We start from the raw sequence: 24,126 nt of genomic DNA, 5'->3' as shown, positions 1-24,126 counted from the left end.
TTCTTACCTCCAGGCCCAGCAGTGACAAGGTCCTGTGGCAACAAGGAAAGAAAACAGTTTTCATTTAACGTATGTATTTTTTATTCCTGGCATATATGTAATGCTAACCAAGTCATTTTCCCCCTGATCCAGAATCCTTTTCCTTCTTCTTTTTTTTAATAATTTTATTCAATAATTTGACTGTGCTGGGTCTTCTTTGCTGCATAGGCTTTTCTCTAGTTGCTGGTTACCAGGGGCCACTCTCTAGTTGTTGTGAGAGGGCTTCTCATTGTGGTGGCTTCTCTTGTTGCAGAGCACAGGCTCTAGGGTGTTTGGGCTTCAGTAGTTGCAGCATGTGGGCTCAGTAGTTGTGGCTCCTGGGCTCTAGAACACAGGCTGAGGTAGTTGTGGTCCATGGGCTTAGTTGCCCTGTGGCATGTGGGATCCACCTGACCCAGGGATCAAACCCATGTCTCCTGCACTAGCAGGTGGATTCTTTACCACTGAAGCTCCACCCCTTCTACTCCTGCGTCTTGGCTCCCCTTTTCAGGTCACTGTCCCGTAGAGGACTGCTCCCATTTACTAATCATCTCATTCCAAATCAAGTTTGAGAACTCCTGCCATGGCAATTCTGGACCTTTCTTTCCCCTAAGAAGGAGCTCTCATTTGAGAATAATTTATATCTTTGAGAACACTAGTCATTACATTATACAGTTCAGGGGAGTGGTTATGAACACTTTAGAAATCATTCATATTAAATATGCACTTAACAACACGAATTTCTTTCTCAGTTGGCCTTAGGCTTAAACTTATTCTCAGTCTCCATGGAAAGTCCGGTCTTCACAGTTTCTCTATTTGATGCCATAAAAAACAAAGGATTTCTCTAATTTTTCCAATACACAGGTTTGTTTGTTTGTTTTCAGGTTTCCACAGTCCCTGAAGGGTGGTTTTGTTTTTTTAAATGACTGGTAACTATTGGTCAACTCGTCAGGTTGGGGGTGGTGGGGAGGAGGGATAGGAAGGGGAGGAACTCTGTTGCCAACAACTCTTTCTGGTTAAGAATATGTTGGGCATATTTCTGTCTTCAAAAAGCAGTCCTGGCCAGCTTATGCTTTCTGTTTGGAATGAATAGCCCAAGTCTCAGCAATCTATGTGGCATGGGAGCTTTGGTCTCCTACCATTGGGCCATGCTGCTGAGAGCACTGGCAACTTCCAGTGTAATTCCCACTTCACAACTAAACAACTGTTCTTACCATGAAGCTCTCCAAGGCTATGAAAAATGTTGAGGTTCGTATGAGTTTTATTAGAGGCATCTCTGAATTTACAGGTCATTCCCAGATGGCTTCAGTGGTAAAGAATCTGCCTGCCGATGCAGGTTTGATTCCTGGGTTGGAAAGATCCCCTGGAGAAGGAAATGACAACCCACTCCAGTATTCTTACCTAGGAAATCCCATGGACAGAGGAGCCTGGTGGGCTACAGTCCACGGGGTCACAAAAGAGTCGGACACAACTTAGAAACTAAACAACAACAACAAATTGAATTAGTATGAATTTGAGCTCCTACACAGTTAGATGTTAAGCAGAGCCCTAACCTAACATTTTCTTCACAAAGGAAAAAAATAATCAAACAATTATTTTCATATTATTTACTATTTACTTTGTAAGAAAAAAGTAAAGTAAGTTGCTTCAGTTGTGTCCAACTCTTTGTGACCTTATGGACCTGTAGTCCTCCAAGCTCTTCTGTCCATAGGATTCTCCAGGAAAGAAGACTGGAGTGGGTTGCCATGCCCTTCTCCAGGGCATCTTCCTGACTCAGAGATTGAATTGTGGGCATTCTGCATTGCGGGCAGACTCTACTGTCTGAGCCACCAAAACATCTCCCCAAGTTGACATGTTTTCTTTAAACCCGGGAAGAAGGGCTTGGGATTTTAAATACTGCAGTCAAGGAAGGCCTTGCAGGAAAGGTGACATTTGAATTAAAGACTTGAAGGAAGTGAGAAAAAGAGCCATGTAGAGATGCCAGGGAAAAGCATTCAAAGCCGAAGGAACAGCAGTACCTAGGTTTGAGGAAGAATGTCTCTGGTGTGTTCAAAAAGCAATGAAGTAAATTTATTAAAAATAAATAAATAAATAAAGATATCCTTCTTAAAAAGTTAAAAAAAAAAAAAAAAAAAAGCAATGAAATGGCCAGAATGGCTGGAGTAAAAGAGGAGGCAGGCAGATGTTGGTGGTGAAGAATGGAGGCAGATTACACAGTTATTGTAAATTGGTTTAGTTTGGTATTGGCTTAAAGTAAATTTGGAAGCCATTGGAGTATTGCAATGGCTATGTGATGTTACTTGGGTTTTAATAGAATCATCTGAATTCTGTGTAGAGAATAGATTGAAAAATGGCAAGAATAGGGAAAAGTTAGAAGTCTATTACAATAAGCCAGGTGAAAAATGATGGTGACTTTAATCAGGATTGAAACAGTATAGATTATAAAAAGTATTTGGAGTCTAGATTTATCATTTTTCCTTAACTTTACTGAGATATAATCTACATACAATAAAACATACTCACTTAAGTAGTGCATTTTTATGTATTTTGACAAATTTGTGTAACCACTGCAATGATCAAGATATAAATATTTCATCATCCCCCAAATTCCTTTGTGTCCCTTTGCAGTCAAAACATCTAACCTTCACTCCAGGCGACCACTGATCTGTCACTATACATTAGATTTGTTTTTTCTATAGTTTTGTATAAATTGGAACTACACCTTATGTTGTGTCTGGCTTCTTTTAATCAACTTGGTTTTGAACTTTACTTGTGCTTTTCATGTATCAGTTTGTTGTTGTTGTTTTTTTTAATTGCTGAGTAGTATTCTACCATTTGGAGAAACCCCAGTTTATTTATTCAATATTGTCAACAGACAGCTGGGTCATTTTCCGCTTTGAATTGCAATGCATGAAGATGTTTTCCATACTTGTCTAGTATAATTCTTTGTGTGGATATATGTATTTACTTTTCTTGAGGAAATGCCTAAGAATGTGATTGTCATGGTAAATATGTCATGGGTCACAGTATGTGCGTACTAAGTCACTTCAGTTGTGTCTGACTCTTTGCGACCTACGGACTGTAGTCCGCCAGGCTCCTCTGTCCATGGGATTCTTCAGGCAAGAATATTGGAGTGGGTTCCCGTGCCCTGAGGGTAAGCACGTGTTTAATTTTATAAGAAACTGATGTTTTCCAAAGTGGTTGTGTCATATCCTTTTACAATCTCATCAACAATGTGTGAGAGTTTTGGTTGCTCCGTATCTTCACCAAAATTTATTGTCAGTCTTTTTAAAAAAATATTTATTTTTGGTTGTGCGGAGCACAGGCTTTCTCTAGTTGCGGAGAGCTGGGGCTACTCTCTAATTGAGGTCATGGGCTTCTCACTGCAGTGGCTTCTCTCGTTGCAGAGCACAGGCTCTAGGGTGCCCGGGTTTCAGTAGTTGCAGCAGGTGGGCTCAGTAGTTGTGGCTCCCAGGCTCCAGAGCACAGGCTTAGTAATTGTGGCACACAGGCTCAGTTGCCCCGCAGCATGTGGGATCTTCCCGGACCAGTGACTGAACCACCGTCCCTTGCATTGCAAGGCCGATTCTTCACCACTTGACCACCAGAAAAGCCTGCTGTCAGTCTTTTTAACTGTAGCCATTCTGATGCATGTGTAGTATGTGTGAGTTGGAAACTTTTGCCCAACAAATTATTTGACACTCCTTCCAGTAAGAGGTGGAATCTTCCTCTTCTCCCCTGGAATGTGGGTTGGATTCCCTTTTCATTTTCATAATTTTAAAAATTGAGATATAATTCACATACATAGAATTCAACATCTTAAAGTGTACAATTCAGGGGTTTTTAGTATATTCACAATTATGTACAATCATCAATCACAACTCTTGATTTCAGAACATTTTTTTCACACCAGAAAGAAACCCCATTACCTGTTAGTAGTCACTCCCCCTCTCCCCTATACGATGCCCCTCGCCCAACTCCCTGGCAACCATCAATCTACTTTCTGTTTCTGCAGATTTGCCTACTCTGGAAATTTCATACATGGACTCATGCAGTAATTTGGCTGTTTGTGTCTGGCTCCTTTCACTTAGCATAATGTTTTCAAGATGCACCCATGTTTTAGCATGTATCAGTACTTCATTCATTCTGATGGATACTGTTTCATTGTACAAACATACCCATTTAGTTTATCCATTTATCAACTGATGGATATTTGGGTTGTTTCCACTTTTGGGCTATTAGAAATAATGCTATTAAGAAAATTTATGTGCATATTTTTTTGTAAATGTGTTTTCTTCTTTTTCGAGGAACTGCCAAACTTTTACAAAGTGACTGCACCATTTTACAATCCTACCAGCAATATACAAAGGTTCCAATTTCTCCACATCCTTGCCAACACATTTTATTGCCTTTTTTTAGAGTCATCTTAGTGGGTATAAAGTGGTATCTCATGGGTTTGGTTTGCATTTCCCTAAATTAATGCAAAAAAAAGATGTTGAGCACCTTTCCGTGTGCTTATTGGCCATTTGTCAATCTTCTTTGGAGAAATGTCTATTTAATTTCCTTGCTTATTTTCAAATTGGGTTATTTATTATTGAAGTGCAAAGGTTCTTCATATATTCTGTATATTAGATCCTTATCAGGTATATGATTTGCACACAGTTTTCTACTATTCTGTGGGTTGTCTTTTCACTTTCTTGATAATGTCCTTTGATAACAAAAGCTTTTAATTTCGGTGAAGCCCAATTTATGTTTTTTGTTGTTTTTATGTTTTGCCATCATATCGAAGAAACTGTTTCCTAATCCAAAGTCACAAAGATTTACACATTTCCTTCTAAGAGTTTTTCAAGTTTTACAACATTAAGATTGTTGATCCATTTGAGTTAAATGGTGTGTGGCAGTGGCCCAGTAAGAAGACAGCTGTTTGTATCATCACCATTTGTTGAGAAGACTATTCTTTCCCTATTGAATGGCCTTGGCACCCTGTCAAGAGTTTTAGGATTTTCTATATATGTAAATTCATGTCACAAGAGATCATTTTACTTCTTTTTTTCCAATCTGAGTGCCTTTTTCTTTACTAACTAACCTGTCTAGAACCTCCAGTACAAGGTTAAATAGAAGTGGTGAGAGCAGACATACCTGTCTTGTTCCTGATATTAGGGGCAAAGCTTTCACTCTTTTTCCAGTAAGTATGATGTTATCTGTGGATTTTTCACAGATGCCCTTTATCAGATTGAGGAAGTTCCCTTATATTTCTTGTTTGTTGAGTGTTCAATCATGAAAGGATGTTATGTATTTTTTTCAGCTTTATTGAGGTACAGTCAGCACAAAGGAAATGTATATATTTGTAAAATGATACCACAGTCAGGCTAATTAATGTATCCATTACCTCATATGGTTGCCACTTTGTGGGTATGGGGAATGAAAACACAAGATTTACCCTCTTGGCAAATTTCAAGTATACAACACAGTATTGCTAACTGTAGTAACTGCAGTCACCATGCTGTATGTACATTAGAGCTCTAGAATTCATTCATCCTGCGTAACTGAAAATTTTCACCCTTTGGCCAATATTTCCCATTTCCCCCACCTCCACTACTGTTCTACCTTCTGGTAACCATGATTCTAATCTCTTCTATGAGTTTGACAGTTTTAGATTCCACACGAGTGAGATCATGCTGTATTTCTTTCCCTGTCTGGCTTATTTCACATAGCATAATGCCCTCCACCTTCATCCATGCTGCTGCAAATGGAAGGATTTCCTCCTTTTTAAAGGCTGAATAATATTTATAAATATATTTATAAATAAATAATAATATTTATAAATAAATACTGTGGTGTGTGTGACATTTTCTTTATGCTTTCATCTCAAAGACATTTGTGTTTCCATATCTTAGATACAGTGAATGATGCTGCAATGAACATGACGTGCAGATATCTCTTTTGTGATAGCAATTTCATTTTCGTTGGCCATATACCCAGAAGAGGGATTGCTGGATCATACAGTAGTTCCATTTTTAAAAATTAAAATTTAATTTTTAAAAATTAAAACTATTTTCCATAATGGCTGTACCAACTTACATTTGTACCAACAGTACACAAGTGTTCCTTCCCTTCGCCTCACAGCCTTCTTAACATTTGTTATCTCTTGTCTTTTGGTAATTGCCATTCTAACAGGTATGCATTTCCTGATGATTAGTGATGATGAGTACGTTTTCATGTACTTTCGGCCATTTGTATTATCTGTATGTCTTCTTATGAGAAATGTCTACTTGGGTCCTTTGCCTACTTAAAAAAAATTGCTGTTCATTTGCCATTGAGATGTATAATTTCCTTATATATTTTGGATATTAACCCCTTGTCAGATACATGGGTTGCAAATATTTTCTATTCCATAGGTTGCTTTTTCACTCTGTTGTTTCCTTTGCTCCACAGAAGTTTTTTAGTTTGATGCAATCTCACTTGTCTATTTTTGTTTCTGTTGCTAGTACTTTTGGTATTTTGTAGCCAAGATCAATGTCAAGATGCATTTTTGCCTGTTTTCTTCTAATAGTTTCATAATTTCAGGTCTTAAAGTATTTAACCCATTTTGAATTGATTTTTGTATTTGACATGAGATGTCCAATTTCATTCTTCTGCATGTGGATATTCATTATTCTCCACACCACTTACTAAAGAGATTATCATTTCTGCATTGTGTATACTCCGCACATTTGTTGAAGATTAATTGACCATAAATGTGTGCACTTATTTCTGGGCTCTTTATCCTCTTCTGTTGGTTTACATGTTTGCTTTTATGCCAACACTGTTTTGATTACTGTAGTTTCATAATATATTTTTAAATCAAGCAGTGTGATACCTCTGGCTTTTTTCTTCTTGCTTCTTCTCCATCTATTGAGATGATAGTGTGGTTTTCACATTTTATTAATGTGTTTTATCACATTTATTGATTTTCATTAAGTGGAAACATCCTTATATTCCAGGGATAAATCCTACTTGATCATGGTGTATAATCCTTCTAATGTGATGTTGAATTCTGTTTGCTAGTATTTGGTCAAGGATTTTTGCATCTATATTCATCAGGGATATTGGCTTATAATTTTCTTTACTTGTGACATTTTTGTCTGGCTTTTATACAATTGTGATGCTGGCTTCATAAAATGAGTTCGGTAGTGTTTCCTCTTCTCTAATCTCTGGAAGTTTAGGAAGGATTGGTTAATTCTTTGAATGTTGGCAAAATTCACCTATGAAGCCGTCTGTCCTGTGGTTTTGTTTGATGACTGATTCAATCTTTGTTATTTGTTATTGGTCTGTTCAGTCTTGATAGGTTTATGTTTCTAGGAATTTATCCATTTCCCCTAGGTTACCCAATTTATTGACATATGATGGCTCATAACAATCTCCTGATTTTTAAGGCATCCACTATAATGTCTCTCTTTTACTTCTGATTTTGAGTAGTCTTTTCTCCTAGTCTACCTAAGGGTTTGTCAGTTTTACTTTTTCAAAAAGTAATTCTTAGTTTTGTTGATTTTTTTTCCTATTATTTTTTTAAATTTCTGCTGTAATACTTATTTTCTTTCTTCTGCTAACGTTGGGCTTAATTTGTTCTTTTTCAAGTTCTTGGAGGCATAAACCTGGGTCGAGATTTTTCTCATTTAATCTAAGTGTTCATTGCTATAAACATTTTAGTGCTGCTTTTCTGCACTTTGTAAGTTTTGGTATGTTTTCATTTTTGTTTATTTTGGATATTTAAAAAAATTCCCTTTTGACTGCATCTCACCATAGGTTCTTCAAGAATGTATTGTTTAGTTTCCATGTACTTCTGAATTTTCTTGTAGTTTTATTCCATTGTGCTTGGAAATGATACTTGGTATGATTTTAATCTTTTTAAGTTTGTTAAAACTTTTTTGTGATCTTTTTGGGTCATCTATCTAGGAGAATGTTCCATGTGCACTTCAGAAAAACGTATATTCTTCTACCATTGTCAGAAAAGTTATGTACATACATCCTGTTAGGTTCATTTTTTCTATTGTTCAGTTTCTCTGTTTTTAATTGATTTTCTGTCTGGATGTTCTATCCATTATAGAAAGTGGGGTATTGAAGTCTCTTACAACTATTGTATTGCTCTCAATTTCTCCATTTAGATCTGTCAATATTATATTTATTTGGGTGCCCCGATATACTTAAAATTGTTGTATCTTCCTTTGAATTGACCCTTTTATCATTATATAATGACATTCTTTGTCTCTAGAGACAGATTTTGACTTAAAAGTCTTATTCTGTCTGATATAAGTACAGTCACTTATGCTTTCTTTTGGTTACCACTTGCATGGAATGTCTTTTTCCATCTCACTTTCAGCTTATTTGTGACCTTGAATTCAAAGTAAATTTCTTGTAAACAACATATGGTTGGATCTAGTTTTTTAAAAAATCCATTCAGCCACTCTATTTCTTTTGATTGGGGAGTTTAATCCATTTACATTTAAAGTAATTATAGACAGGAAAGGACTTACTTTTTGACATTTTGTTGTCTTGTAATTATTTTATCATTTTTTTCTCTTGCTGTCTTCTTTTGTGTTTCATTTTGTGTTTTGCATTTGATAGGCTTTGATTCCTTTTTCTTTTGAGTAACTTCTATAGGTGTTTTCTTTGTGGTTACCATGGGGTTTACATAAAATATACAGTCTATTTTAAGCTAACTTCAGTTGCATGCCAAAACCCTACATTTTTGACTTTCTTTTCTGTCTGCACTGTATGCTCTCAATATCACATCTTACACCTATTTACCTTATGTAGAAGGATTTTGCCAAATGCTCTTTCTGCATCCATTAAGATGAACATGTATTTTTCCTCCTTTATTCTATTAATATTGTGCAATACATAATTTTCATATTTTGAATCAACTTTCCATTCCTAGCAGAAATGCCACTTAGTCATGATGTATAATCCTTTTATATGCTGCTGGATGAGGTTAGGAGTATATTGTTAAGGATTTTCACATCTATAAGAAATCTGTTCTTTAATTTTTTCTTATCATGTCTTTGGCCTTGCTATTATGATACTTCTGGCCTCATAGAATGTGTTATGAAGTATTTCCTCTGTATCTTTTTTTGGAAGAGTTTGAAAATAGATGCAAATTCTTCTGTAGACACGTGGAAGAATCAAACAGAGAGGCCATCTAGTCTTGGGCTTTTCTTTGTTGCAATTTTTGATTACAGACTCTCTCTCTTTACTTGTTACAGGTCTATTCAGGATTTCTATTTCTTCTAGAATCAGTTTTGGTTGCTATGAACTTATCCGTTTCATCTAGTTATCTCATTTGTTGGCATGCCCATAGTATTCCCATATATCCTCTTTATTTCTATAAGGTATGTAGTAATGCTTTTTCATTTTGACTTTAGTAATATGCCTTGTTTTTCTTGACTTATCTGGAGTTTTGTCAATTTTGTTGGTTTCCTTCAAAGAAACAACTTTTAGTTATGCTGATTTTACCTACTGTATTTCTATTATTTCATTAATTCTCCTTCTAATTTTCATTATTTCCTTCTGTATGCCTACTTTGGGTTTTCTTTTTCTAGTTCCTTAAGACAGAAGGTTAGGTTATTGATTTGAGATCTTTGTTTTTTAGACATGTATAGTTATACTTTACTTTTTACTACTTATGCTTTTGTTGCATTCCATGACATTTGTATTTTGTGGTTTCATTTCTGTATATCTCAAAGTATTTTATAATTTCCCTGTGACTTTTGTCTTTGATCCATTGGTTCTTTGTGTGTGTGTGCTCAGTTACTCAGTCGTGTCTGAGTCTTTGCAAACCCACGGACTGTAGCCCACCAGGCTCCTCTGTCCATGGAATTTTTTCAGACAAGAATACTAGAATGGGGTGCCATTTCCTACTCCAGGGGATCTTCCCAACCTAGGGATTGAACCCATGTCTCTTGTGTCTCCTGTACTGGCATGTGAATTCCTTGCCGCTGTACCACCAGAGCAGCTTAGAAGTATGTTAATTTTCATATATTTGTAAACTTTTCAGGTTTCTTCCTATTACTGACTTCTATTGAATCTGATTCATTCTTCTAGTTGAATGTTGTTAAGCCATTCCACTAAAATTTTTTATTGTACCTTTCAACTGCAGAATTACTTTTTTATAATTTCTATCAATACCCTTCATTTTTGAGACATTATTTTCACACTTTTCTTCAGTTCTTTAAATGTAGTTTCCTTTGAACACATTTTTAAAAGCTGATTTGAAGTTTCTGTTGTGAAAGTTCAATATCTGGGCTTCTTCTGGACACTTTCTATTGATTACTGTTCTTCCTGAGCAGTTAGTCATACTTTTTTATTTCCTAACATGCCTCATATCATTTGTTTTTTTGAAAACTGGCAGTGTTGAATATTGTAATGTGGCAAGTCTGGTAATCAGATTCTCTCTCTTTCTTTAGAGTCTATAATTATTTGCTTAGTGACTTGTCTGAACTAATCTAGTAAAGCTGTACTCGCTGTTGTTGTGTGATGCCACTGGTGTTCTGCTTGGTTGGTTTAGTGGTCAGATGATAATTGCATTCAGATTTCCTTAAATGCCTGCAACCACAAAGTATTGGTCTTTGCTGAGGGGCTCTGTGTGTTGAGGATAACTTCAGCACTCAAACAAGCAGTTTACAACTCTGCCTTAGCCTTCACTTTCTGCTTTCTCCAGATCAGCCAGAGGTGATAGCCTAGGGTCTTCTTGGGTCTTCCTGAGCATGCACACAGCCCTATGCATGTGTGGCCTTCTAGATTTCCAGAAATATGTCAAGAGCTTTCAAAAACCCTTCTGGACATGGCCAGCCTTTTCTTCCAAGCTTTTTCATTAATACACTGTTTGTCTCAACTGTTACCACCACTGTCTGAATCAACTAAAAGCTTTGCCTGTAAATATTTCAGCAAACATCACCTGTGTAACAGATCTAGCACTGCTCAAGTTCTGGGTCAAGTTAGAAGCTTGTATCTGTTATTCCACTAAGTCACCAGGCAGTTCAAATAATGACAGTTCTTTGTGAATGGAGTTCGTTTTTCCTCCTGAAAATGTGGGCTGTTGTTTTCAAGGCTACTGCTGAGCTGAAGAATGGGAAGATATGGTGATGCAGTTTCCACCAGGCTCCTTCTTGAGACACAAATTCTTGGACAGAGTGATAAATGCTGATAGCCAACATTTTGGAAGAACGTCCAGAATATATGGAAAGGCTACATGATGGTGTTCAAGGCAACCCCAGCCAAAGTCCAAGCTGCCAGCCAGTATTAACCATCAGACATGTGAGTGAATTGAGACTTCAGTAGATTTGCCATTGAGGAGCCCCAGCTAACACTAACTGGAGAAGGGGTGAGTGTTCCCTGACTGAGCCCAGCTCAAAGTGACATTTCAAGGCTAAAAACAATGCTTTATTATGTATTTATTTAATAAAAATTATATATGTTTAAGGTGTACAACTTGGTGTTTTAAAATACATATACATAATGAAATGATTACTACAGTCAAGCTAATTAACATGTCCATCTCTTCATATAGTTACTTTTTTTTGTGGTCAGAGCACCTGAAATCGACTTTTGTAGCAAATTTACAGTATTCAATACAGTAATAACTATAGTCATCATATGGTACATTAGCTCTCCAGACTCATTCACCCTACATCACTGCAACTTTGTAATCTTTGGCCAACATCTCCCCATTTCCCCCACCTCTACCATTGTTCTTCACTCTGCTTCCATGAATTAAACTTTTTTAGGTTCTACACATAAGTGAGATCATGTGGCATTTTTCTTTCTGTGTCTGACTTATTTCAGTTAGTATAATGTTCTCCTTTCATCCATGCTGTTGCAAATGGCAACATTTTTGTATCACAATAACATTTATATATCACAACTTCTTTATCCATTCACCCATCAAGGAACACTCATGTTTTGTTTCTATATCTTGGCTGTTGTGAATAATGCTGTGATCAAGATGGAAGTGCAGATATCTCTTTATGACACTGATTTTATTTCCTTTTGATATACTGCCCAGAAGATGCACTGCTAAATCATATGGTAGTTCAACTGTTAATTTTTAAAGGAACCTCTATATTGTTTTCCAATGGCATCACCGACTCGATGGACATGAGTTTGAGCAAGCTCAGGAGTTGGTGATGGACAGCGAAGCCTGGCGTGCTGCAGTCCATGGGGTCATAAAGAGTCGGACACGACTGAGCAACTGAACTGAAATTAACTGATATTGCTTTCCTTAATGGCTGTACCTATTTACATTCTAACCAACAGTGTACAAGGATCCCTTTTCTTTATATCCTTACCAACACTCATGTTGAAAATAGCCATCCTATTAGGTGTGAGGTGATAGATATCTCATTGTGGTTTTTATTTGCATTTTCCTGATGATAAGGATGGTAAGCACCTTTTCATGTACCTTTTGGCCATTTGTATGTCTTCTTTAGAGAAATATCTATTCATATTCTTTGCCCATTTTAATCAGGTTGTTTGTTGCCACTGAGATATATAATCAGTGTTCTTGTTTTAAACCATTAAATCTTTTAGTGGCTAATATAACTATAGATATTTGGGATCCACCCAGGCACCTAAAAGAGGTTTGCTGCTATAACCAAAAACCTAAATTTTGGTAGTGGCTTTGGGTGGGAGTGTTAATAAAAGACAAAATAGCTTCAGAGATAGTCCTAGTGGAAACCTGATGACCCTCAAGGATGCTGTAGTGAGGAACTAAAACAAAGTGAAAAATGTTATTGGAAACTAAAGAAAAGGGGATATTTGCTGTATAGTGCTAAAAGTTTACTCTCAGTAACACAGAAACTAGGAAACACACATAATAAACTGGATGTCCTAGCTAAGAAGATTTCAAGGTAAAATGTTCAAGTTGCTGCTTGGGTTCTTTTGGCTGCTTCCAGTAAAATGCAAGAGGAGAGGAAAAAGCTAAAGAATGATCTTAACTATACAGTAACAAAGATGGGCTAAATAAAGGACAGAAATGGTATGGACCTGACAGAAGCAGAAGATATTAAGAAGAGGTGGCAAGAATACACAGAAGAACTGTACAAAAAAGATCTTCACGACCCAGTTAATCACGATGGTGTGATCACTCACCTAGAGCCAGACATCCTGGAATGTGAAGTCAAGTGGGCCTTAGGAAGCATCACTATGAACAAAGCTAGTGGAGGTGATGGAATCCCAGTTGAGCTATTTCAAATCCTAAAAGATGATGCTGTGAGTGCTGACACTCAATATGTCAGCAAATTTGGAAAACTCAGCAGTGGCCACAGGACTGGAAAAGGTCAGTTTTCATTCCAATCCCAAAGAAAGGAAATACCAAAGAATGCTCAAACTACCACACAATTGCACTCATGTCACATGCTAGTAAAGTAATGTTCAAAATTCTCCAAGCTAGGCTTCAGCAATACGTGAACCGTGAACTTCCAGATGTTCAAGCTGGTTTTAGAAGAGGCAGAGGAACCAGAAACCAAATTGCCAACATCAACTGGATCATCATAAAAGCAAGAGTGTTCCGGAAAAACATCTATTTCTGCTTTATTGACTATACCAAAGCCTTTGACTCTGTGGATCACAATAAACTATGGAAAATTCTGAAAGAGATGGGAATACCAGACCACCTGACCAGCTTCTTGAGAAACCTGTATGCAGGTCAGGAAGCAGCAGTTAGAACTGGACATGGAACAACAGACTGGTTCCAAATCGGGAAAGGAGTATGTCAAGGCTGTATATTGTCACCCAGCTTATTTAACTTATACGCAGAGTACATCATGAGAAACGCTGGGCTGGAGGAAGCACAAGCTGGAATCAAGATTGCCAGGAGAAATATCAATAACCTTGGATATGCAGATGACACCACCTTTATGGCAGAAAGAGAAGAACTAAAGAGCCTCTTGATGAAAGTGAAAGTGGAGAGTGAAAAAGTTGGCTTAAAGCTCAACATTCAGGAAACTAAGATCATGGCATCCGGTCCCAAAATCACTTCATGGCAAATAGATGGGAAACAGTGGAAACAGTGGCTGACTTTATTTTTTTTGGCTCCAAAATCACTGCAGATGGTGATTGCAGCCATGAAATTAAAAGACACTTACTCTTTGGAAGGAAAGTTATGACCAACCTAGACAGCATATTAAAAATCAGAGACATTACTTTGCCAACAAAGGTCCATTGAGTCAAGGCTATGGTTTTTCCAGTAGTCATGTGTGGATATGAGAGTTGGACTATAAAGAAAGCTGAGTGCCGAAGAATTGATACTTTTGAGCTGTGGTGCTGGAGAAGACTCTTGAGAGTCCCTTGGACTGCAAGGAGATCCAACCAGTCCATCCTAAAGGAGATCAGCCCCGGGTGTTCATTGGAAGGACTGATGTTGAAGCTGAAACTCCAATACTTTGGCCACCTGATGCAAAGAGCTGACTCATTTGAAAAGACCCTGATGCTGTGAAAGATTGAGGGCAGAAGGAGAAGGGGACAGAGGATGAGATGGCTGGATGGCATCACCAACTCGATGGAAATGAGTTTGGGTAGGCTTTGGGAGTTTGTGATGGATAGGGAGGCCTGGCGTGCTGAGGTTCATGGGGTCGCAAACAGTCGGACACGACTGAGTGACTGAACTGAACTGAATAGAGTAACAAGGGCTTGTTACTAAAAAATAAATCTGCTTATAATTTTCAGATTTTCCAGATGAAAATACTGCTAAAATTAAGAAGTGACTTCTGGCCAGAGTTTACATCTGTGGTGCTGTCAGGAAAATATGATATAAAAATGCATCTCAGCATATAAGACTTTTGATAAAACCACAGAAAGACTTAAATGATGTTTCACACAGACAACAAAAATCCTTCAAGTAAGAGTGTACCACATCACAGACCCTTTCTGTTAAAAAATAGGTCTTTAAAGGATCTTATAGTCATTGTTCCATGGGAGACTTTTAAGAAGTCCAAGGTAGAAAACAGCTTCTTGTGACAAGATTTGTGAGTGCTGTTTTTGTATAATGGATTGACTCAATACAACTTGAAAGAAAACGTGTGGACCCCTGAACTACTAACAGCAGGAAGCAGGGTAGGAAATCTATCCAGCTGCATCATGAATCATTTCTTATGTGCTGCTGCTGCTGCTGCTAAGTCGCTTCAGTCGTGTCTGACTCTGTGCGACCCCATAGACAGCAGCCCATCAGGCTCCCCCGTCCCTGGGATTCTCCAGGCAAGAATAATGGAGTGGGTTGCCATTTCCTTCTCCAATGCACGAAAGTGAAAAGTGAAAGTGAAGTCACTCAGTCGTGTCCAACTCTTTGTGACCCCATGGACTGCAGCCTACCAGGCTCCTCCGTCCATGGGATTTTCCAGGCAAGAGTACTGGAGTGGCGTGCCATTGCCTTCTCCGTTTTTATGTGCAAGGAAGGATTACTCTTAAGTTCAAGAAGATACCAAAAAAAAAAAAGAGTCCAGTGGGAAAAGCCCAAGAACTGTGTAGAATCATTCCCATGTAGTATGACTAAGCTCTAATCAAGAAAGAACAATACGTGCTCTGCTGGATTTCAGAATGGCTACCAAGCGATAGTTGGAGGCTGCAATCACAGAAAGCTAACCAAAATGATCACAGCCTTCTGTAACTCAATGAAGCTATGAGCCATGCCACGCAGGGCCATCCAAGATGGACGGGTCATGGTGGATTCTGACAAAATGTGATACACCGGAGAAGAGAATGGCAAACCATTTCAGTATTCTTGCCTTGAGAACCCCATGAACAGTAGGAAAAGGCAAAAGATATGACACCAGATGATGAGCCCCCAGATCAGTAGATGTCCAATATACTACGGGGGAAGAGCAGAGAAATAGCTCCAGAAAGAATGAAGAGTCTCGGCCAGAGCAGAAACAATGCTCAGTTGTGGATGTGTCTAGTGGCAAAAGTAAAGTCTAATGCTCTAAAGAGCAATATTGCATAGAAACCTGGAATGTTAGGTCCATGAATCAAGGCAAATTGGAAGTGGTCAAACAGGAGATGGCAAGAGTGAACATCGACATTTTAGGAATCAGTGAACTAAAATGGACTGGAATGGGCAAATTAAATTCAGATGTCCATTATATCTATTACTGTGGGCAAGAATCCCTTAGAAGAACTGAAGAAGCCCTCACAGTCAACAAAGAATCTGAAACACAGTACATGGGGGAAATCTCAATAATGGCAGAATGATCTCAGTTTGTTTCCAAGGCAAACCATTCAACATTACAGTAACCCAAGCCTATGCCCCAACCACTAATGCCAAAGAAGCTAAATGGTTCTATGAAGACCTGCAAGACTTTCTAGAACTAACACCAAAAAAGGATGTCTTTTTCATCACAGAGGATTGGAATTCAAAAGTAGGAAGTCAAGAGATACCTGGAGTAAAAGGCAACTTAGGCCTTGCAGTACAGAATGAAGCAGGGCAAAAGCTAACAAGAGTTTTGTCAAGAGAACAAACTTTGTCATAGCAAACATCCTTTTCCAACAACACTAGATGACTCTACACATGGATGTCACCAGATGGTCAATACCGAAATCAGACTGATTATATTCTTAGCAGCCAAAAACGGAGTTCTATACAGTCAGCAAAAACAAGGCCTGATGCTGACTGTGGCTCAGATAATGAACTCCTTATTGCAAAATTCAGGCTTAAATTGAAGAAGTAGGGAAAATCACCAGACCATTCAGGTATGACCCAAATCTAATCCCTTACGATTATTATATACTGGGGGTGATGAACAGATTCAAGGGACTAGATCTGGTAAATGGAGTGCCTGAAGAACTATGGAAGGAGGTTTCTAACACTGTACAGGATGCAGTGACCAAATCCCAAAGAAAAATAGATGCAAGAAGATAAAATGGTTGTCTGAGGAGGCCTGATAAATAGCTGAGAGAAGAAGAGAGGTAAAAGGCAAAGGAGGAAGGGAAACATACACCCAACTGAATGCATAGTTCTAGAGAATAGCAAGGAGAGATAAGAAAGCCTTAAGTGAACAATGCAAAGAAATAGAAGAAAACAATAGAATGGGAAGGATCTCTTCAAGAAAACTGGAGATATCATGGGAACATTTCATGCAAAGATGAGCACAACAAAGGATAGAAACGGTAAGGACCTAATAGAAGCAGAAGAGATTAAGAAGAGGTGGCAAGAATACACAGAAGAACTATACAAAAAAAGGTTTTATTGACTCAGATAACCACGATGGTCTTATCACTCACCTAGAGCCAGATATCCTGGAGTGTGATGTTAAGTGGACCTTGGGAAGTATTACTACGAACAAAGCTAGTGAAGGTGATGGAATTCCAGCTGAGTGATTGCAAATCCTAAAAGATGATGCTGTTAAAGTGCTACACTCAATATGCCAGCAAATTTGGAAAACTCAGCAGTGGCCATAGGACTGGAAAAGGTCAGTTTTCATTCCAATCCCAAAGAAAGGCAATGCCAAAGAATGTTCAAACTACCATACAAGTGCGCTCATTTCACATGCTAGAAGGTAATTCTCAAAATCCTTCAAGTTAGGCTTCCACAGTACATAAACCAAAAAATTCCAGATGTACAAGCTGGATTTAGAACCAAAGATCAAATTGCCAACATCTGCTGGATCATAGAAAAAGCAGTGGAATTCCAGAAAAACATCTACTTCTGCTTCATTAACTATGCTAAAGCCTTTGACTATGTGGATCACTACAAACTGTGGAAAATTCTTAAAGAGACAGGAATACCAGACCACATTACTTGTCTCCTGAGAAACCTGTATGCAGGTCAAGAAGCAACAGTTAGAACCAGACATGGAACAATGGACCGGTTCCAAACTGGGAAAGGAGTTTGTCAAGACTGTACCTTGTCACGTTGCTTATTTTACTTATATGTAGAGTATACCATGCGAAATGCTGGGCTGGATGTATCACAGGCTGGAATCAAGATTGCTGGAGAAATATCAACCACCTCAGATATGCAGATACCACCTCTGTAATGGCAGAAAGTGAAGAGGAACTAAAGAGCCTCTTGATGAGGGTGAAAGAGGAGAGGTTAAAAAGCTGGCCTAAAGTTCAACATTCAAAAACTAAGATCATGGCATATGGTCCCATCACTTCGTGGCAAGTAGATGGGGAAAAAGATGGCAGATTTTATCTTCTTAGGCTCAAAAATCACTGTGGACTGTGACTGCAGCCATGAAATAAAAATGTCTGCTCCTTGGAAGAAAAGCTATGACAAACCTAGGCAACATATTAAAAAGCAGAGACATTACTTTGCTGACAAAGGTGCATATAGCCAAAGCTATGATTTTTCCAGCAGTCATGTATGGATCTGAGAGTTGGACCATAAAGAAGGGTGAGTGCTGAAGAATTAATGCTTTCAAAGTGTGGTGCTGGAGAAGACTCCTGAGAGTCTGTTGGACAAGCAGGGAGATCAAATCAGTCAATCCTAAAGGAAATCAACCTTGAATATTCATCAGAAGGACTGATGCTGAAGCTCCAATACTTTGCCAACCTGATGTGACAAGCCAACTCACTGGAAAAGACCCTCATGCTGGGAAAGACTGAGAGCAAGAGAAGGGAGCGGCAGAGGATGAGATGTTTGAATGGCATTGCTGACTCAAGGGACATGAGTTTGAGCGAACTCTAGAAGATAGTGTCAGACAGGGAAGCCTGGAGTGCTGCAGTCCATGGGGTTGCAAAGAGTCGGATACAACTTAGCAGCTGAACAACAACAGAACAATAACGTCTGTGTTCCTCCTGTTTTCTCTTGTTGAATGGGAGGGTCTATAGTTATATTGCCCCATCATTGTAACATTGATGGGAATGGGAAAAATCACTTTTCAGCTCACAAATTTTCAGAGCTGTACTTAGGGAACCACATCCAAAGAGCCTTGTCTGCCTCTGGACCTGACTTAGGTGATAAAATCCTGAATTTGAACCTCATCCTGACATTGTAATAAGATGAAAGGCTTTGGCGAGTTCTAAGGAACCATGAAGATATTTTACAAGCAGTAGGAATGAAGTAACTTGTGACACACTGTGTAAATCCTCTCCCCTTGAATATGGGCCATCTTTAGTCGACTCACTTCTAACCAATAGAGTAAGACAGAATGCTGATGTGTGGCTTTCTGAGGCTAGGTTAGAGAAAATGATACAGTATCTACCTGTTTCTCTTTCAGAACTGCTTGCTCTTGGAATGTAGCCGTATTTTAAGAAATCACAGGTTATAGGGTGAGGCCTTATGCAAATATTTGGTCAACAGGGTTAGCAATGGTTCAGTTGATAACTTATCAACTGCCAGACAAGTGATAAGATAAATTACAGGTATTTAATGGTTTCTACCATTAATGAAGACACTGTAGCAAAGATATTAATAGAAAGTAAACTGGTGGTGACTGAGGGTAAGAGTAGACGAGAATATTGAACTGAACATATTAAGTAGAACTCAATTTCTTTACCTGGAAATGAAGGGTTAACATTGTATTTTCTTTTGTTAGTGTGACTGAAGAACTGACTTAAATTTTATTTGATTTTAACTAATTTAAGCTTCGACTGTCACATGTGGCTGGTGGCCATTATGTTGGACACTGCAGCATTATACAATTTTTTTTTTCTGGGTCCAAAAATACTATGGTTCTAAAATAATTTGATACTGTTATTATTAACAGGTTTGTGATGTTAGACTTCCTTCATTCACTTTATTAGTTTGGAAGCTCTACAAAGGAATAGTTGGCAGAATTTTGTACTCCTATGAGTGAAATGCCAAGAAAAGTAGTTACCATTTTTTGAGTACCTGCAATGATCTAGACACTCTCCTACATATCATTTTTAATCTTCACAATGACATTCTAAAGGAGGAGTTATCATTAATTACCAGTTTTCAGATGATGCAACTGAAGTAGTTAATGTAAAGATAAGAAATGAAGTTAACAAAAAGAAACAGTACTGAGGTGTGTTTGATTACCAAAGCACAGATTTTTTTGCCTTCCATCACATACTAAACTTCAGCAAAACCTGGATTTGAAACTTGTTTGTTTGGCATACTGTTTATGACACTGGAGAAGTTACTAAAGCTCTAGGAATATACCTCTATTTGTTACTCTATAAAATTAGGAAAATGACTCCATGTCATAGGAGCACTATGAGGAGGGTTATGTAAACTGTCAAGTACTTTATAAATACATATCTTTAACACAACTATTCTAAGGAATTAGTGTGTTTTCATAGTATTTTCTAATATTTTTGAAAAATAGTTTTTTTCTTTTTACTCCATAAAAATATCATCAAGATACCATTTTTCCTCTTCCTTTATCATCAGATTATCCTTAAATTTTATAGAGAAAAATTATGTACTTCTATTCAATATTCCTTTCAAATGGTAAGCCTACTTTCCTCCTATGTTTACAACCAAAAAGTACTCTTCAATATTTTCTGTGGTCTTTTATGATCTGTTAGCAAACACAAAAGCTAGTCTAAATGACCCAGAAATCATGGATGAAAAATGACAGGAGTCCACATGCCACTTGTGCCAAGGGACGGACCAGGGCAAGGCTGGCACAGCCGACCCCAACCCTTGGTTGCTTGCAGACACCCATGGAACTGTCAGGTGGCAGAGGACCTGTGGATGGCATCACAGGTCAAGGCTACATCGTGGGTGGGAAAGTCCACAGCTAAGGAGGTTTTGCACCATCAGTGCAAAAAGACTAATACTCACCAGCACGTGACCATTCTTGATCTATTCTATAGCTAGCTTCCTCCAGGTTCTTAAAAATGAAAAACACTGCTTGGTGTTATATTTCTTTGGGGTTAATAGAAAATACTTGCTTAACTAGACTTGCTTTCTCTCTCAAAAAAAAAAAAATTTTCGCAAACTTGCAGTTTTCTTAAATCATCCCTGGGCATAGCATTTTGGATTAGAATTTTTTTAAATTAAGGAACTGACTATAGTGTTTAAAAAAAATTTATTTTGGATTATTGTCTTTCTAGCACCCTACTACTAGTAAGTCATGGAATATTTCAGTGTGTTTTTTAGATTTTATAAATTTACTGTTTCCAACAGTTTTTCGTTTTAAGTTGAACCACACGCCATGATCATTTTTGCAGGTCACAGATCCTGAGTAGCATAATTTTGTATGGCTCCACCTGATTACACCATGAATAAGAAGTGATCTTCTCTTCTTAGATAAATGGGTTACATTAGCATTTGGTGGAAACAATTTTCTTCTATATTTCTACCTTCTGATGCTTCCTTCTGGTTCACCCCAATTTAGTATTTAATTTTTATTAGGATCTCTCTGTCTCTTCCCCTTCCTTACGCCATATAATTTAATTATAAATGGGTTTCTGGTAGTTTCAAAAATGTCATCAAACCACAGCACTACAAGCTTACAAAGGTAATTTCCACACCGAAAGTAAGCAGTTATTTTTCCTTTTCCTTCTTGATCACTGGGCTGATGTGTTTAAGAAAGCCCTTAAGAAACCAGGATGACTTAAACTAGCAACCATCCTGAAGAGTATATAAATGCTCTTTCATTCTCCCCACACTGCCATCTGGTGGTTCTATACACAAACCATACCATTTGCTCTGGCTTCTGTTTGTAACACAGGAGAGAGAAATTCACAACAGGGGCTCTAGATTTGGCTCTCCCTAGAGACTGGGCTACCCTGGTGGCTAAATGCACCTGCCTGGCGGGCTACAGTCCATGTGGTCGTGATGGAGACAGATATGACTTAGCAACTAAACAAGTGTTTGAAAATCATGTATCTACACCTACACATCTCAGCAGAGGCCCAAGCCTGACCATGCATCCCAGAAATCAAGGGAAAGGGTTTTTCTTGGAAAAACTCTAGTGAGGATATTTTGGGCTGTGAGACCATGACACTGAGCCGATTTCTGGGTACATCTGATTCCTTTAAAGAGCTTTTCACTTCCTAACAACATCCTCTGAAGATCTGGAGAGTACAGATAACCCAGAGATATATACAGAATACCTAGGTTGTCGGTACATCCCTTGCCACCAAGGAGTCACTGGTTCATCATGTTTCAAAGTTTATTGGTAACTTTTCACTTGAGTCAGGGAGCTCCATCACCAGCCCCAATAAGAAGATTAAGGAGCAGTATGGTTTCCTCAATAACTTTTCATTCACATATGGAGCTTACAACTCTAGATGTCAAAGGTACTTTAGCTATTTTCTAGTACCACAGAGTGGACTGAGCAGGAGGTCTGACTGTAAGATTTACTGAAAGCTTTACTGTGAAGCTTCAAAATAACATAATTCATCACTCACTTCTACCCCTGATTTTTTTTAATAACAGAGGAGAAAAAATATCTAATGTTACAGCAAATGACCAGGAGGTGCTCTGTATGTTTTTTCATCTGGCCCATTTTCCTTGGGCACAGACTGGAATATTGCATTAGAATGTCTTAATGCGTTGACTGAAGTTTGCTTTTCTTTTGCTTCTTCCCTCTCCTTTCCTATCCTTTCCTACACTGTCACGCTGTCAGTAACATGTGATGTCAGCTATATCAGAATCAGCCAATGAATCTAATTCATTATTAGCCCACAAGCTGGTTTTAGAAAAGGCAGAGGAACCAGAGATCAAATTGCCAACATCCGATGGATCATCGAAAAAGCAAGAGAGTTCCAGAAAAACATCTACCTCTGCTTTACTGACTATGCCAAAGCCTTTGACTGTGTGGATCACAATAAACTGTGGAAAATTCTGAAAGAGATGGGCATACCAGACCATCTGACCTGCCTCTTGAGAAACCTGTATGCAGGTCAGGAAGCAGCAGTTAGAACTGGACATGGAACAACAGATTGGTTCCAAATAGGAAAAGGAGTACGTCAAGGCTGTATATTGTCACCCTGCTTATTTAACTTATATGCAGAGTACATCATGAGAAACGCTGGGCTGGAGGAAGCACAAGCTGGAATCAAGATTGCTGGGAGAAATACCAATAACCTCAGATATGCAGATGACACCACCCTTATGGCAGAAAGTGAAGAAGAACTAAAGAGCCTCTTGATGAAAGTGAAAATGGAGAGTGAAAAAGTTGGCTAAAAGCTCAACATTCAGAAAACTAAGATCATGGCATCCGGTCCCATCACTTCATGGCAGATAGATGGGGAAACAGTGGCTGACTTTATTTTTCTGGGCTCCAAAATCACTGCAGATGGTGACTGCAGCCATGAAATTAAAAGATGCTTACTCTTTGGAAGGAAAGTTATGACCAAGCTAGATAGCATATTAAAAAGCAGAGACATTACTTTGTCAACAAAGGTCTGTCTAGTCAAGGCTATGGTTTTTCCAGTGGTCATGTATGGATGTGCGAGTTGGACGGTGAAGAAAGCTGAGCGCCGAAGAATTGATGCTTTTGAACTGTGGTGTTGGAGAAGACTCTTGAGAGTCCCTTGGACTGCAAGGAGATCCAACCAGTCCATCCTAAAGGAGATCAGTCCCGGGTGTTCATTGGAAGGACTGATGTTGAAGCTGAAACTCCAATACTTTGGCCACCTGATGCAAAGAGCTGACTCACTGGAAAAGACCCTGATGCTGGGAGAGAATGAGGGCAGGAGGAGAAGGGGACGACAGAGGATGAGATGGCTGGATGGCATCACTGACTTGATGGACATGGGTTTGGGTGGACTAAGGGAGTTGGTGATGGACAGGGAGGCCTGGAGTGCTGTGGTTCATGGGGTTGCAAAGAGTTGGACATGACTGAGCGACTGAACTGAACTGAACTGAATGGAGGAGAGCTGTGCTAACTCATAGCAATTAAGATGGCTGCGTCTTTAACTTACCATTGGGGAAAAATTTAGTGAAGAGATAAACCCTGTGTATGACCTTAGACATGTGGTATATAAAATTTTTTGACTTAGGGATGTGTTGATCAACTGGGATTGAGTTATCATCTACACTAAAAAACAACCAGCCAAAAACGAAAACCAATCAACTAACCAAACCTAAGAGGAAAAGTCTTATTAGGACCATGGGTAATGACTTATTTAAACTTAAATTCTCTCCCAGTGATAAATCAGAGGAACTAAGAATTTCATATAGTCTAAATATGTGTGAGTATTTCCAAATCTTGGCCA

Source organism: Giraffa tippelskirchi, chromosome 5, assembly GCF_054371585.1.
Source record: "Giraffa tippelskirchi isolate mGirTip1 chromosome 5, T2T-mGirTip1v1.2.pri, whole genome shotgun sequence".
Taxonomy (NCBI): Eukaryota; Metazoa; Chordata; class Mammalia; order Artiodactyla; family Giraffidae; genus Giraffa; species Giraffa tippelskirchi.
The sequence above is the reverse complement of the archived record's forward strand: the minus strand, read 5'-3'. Positions refer to the sequence as shown.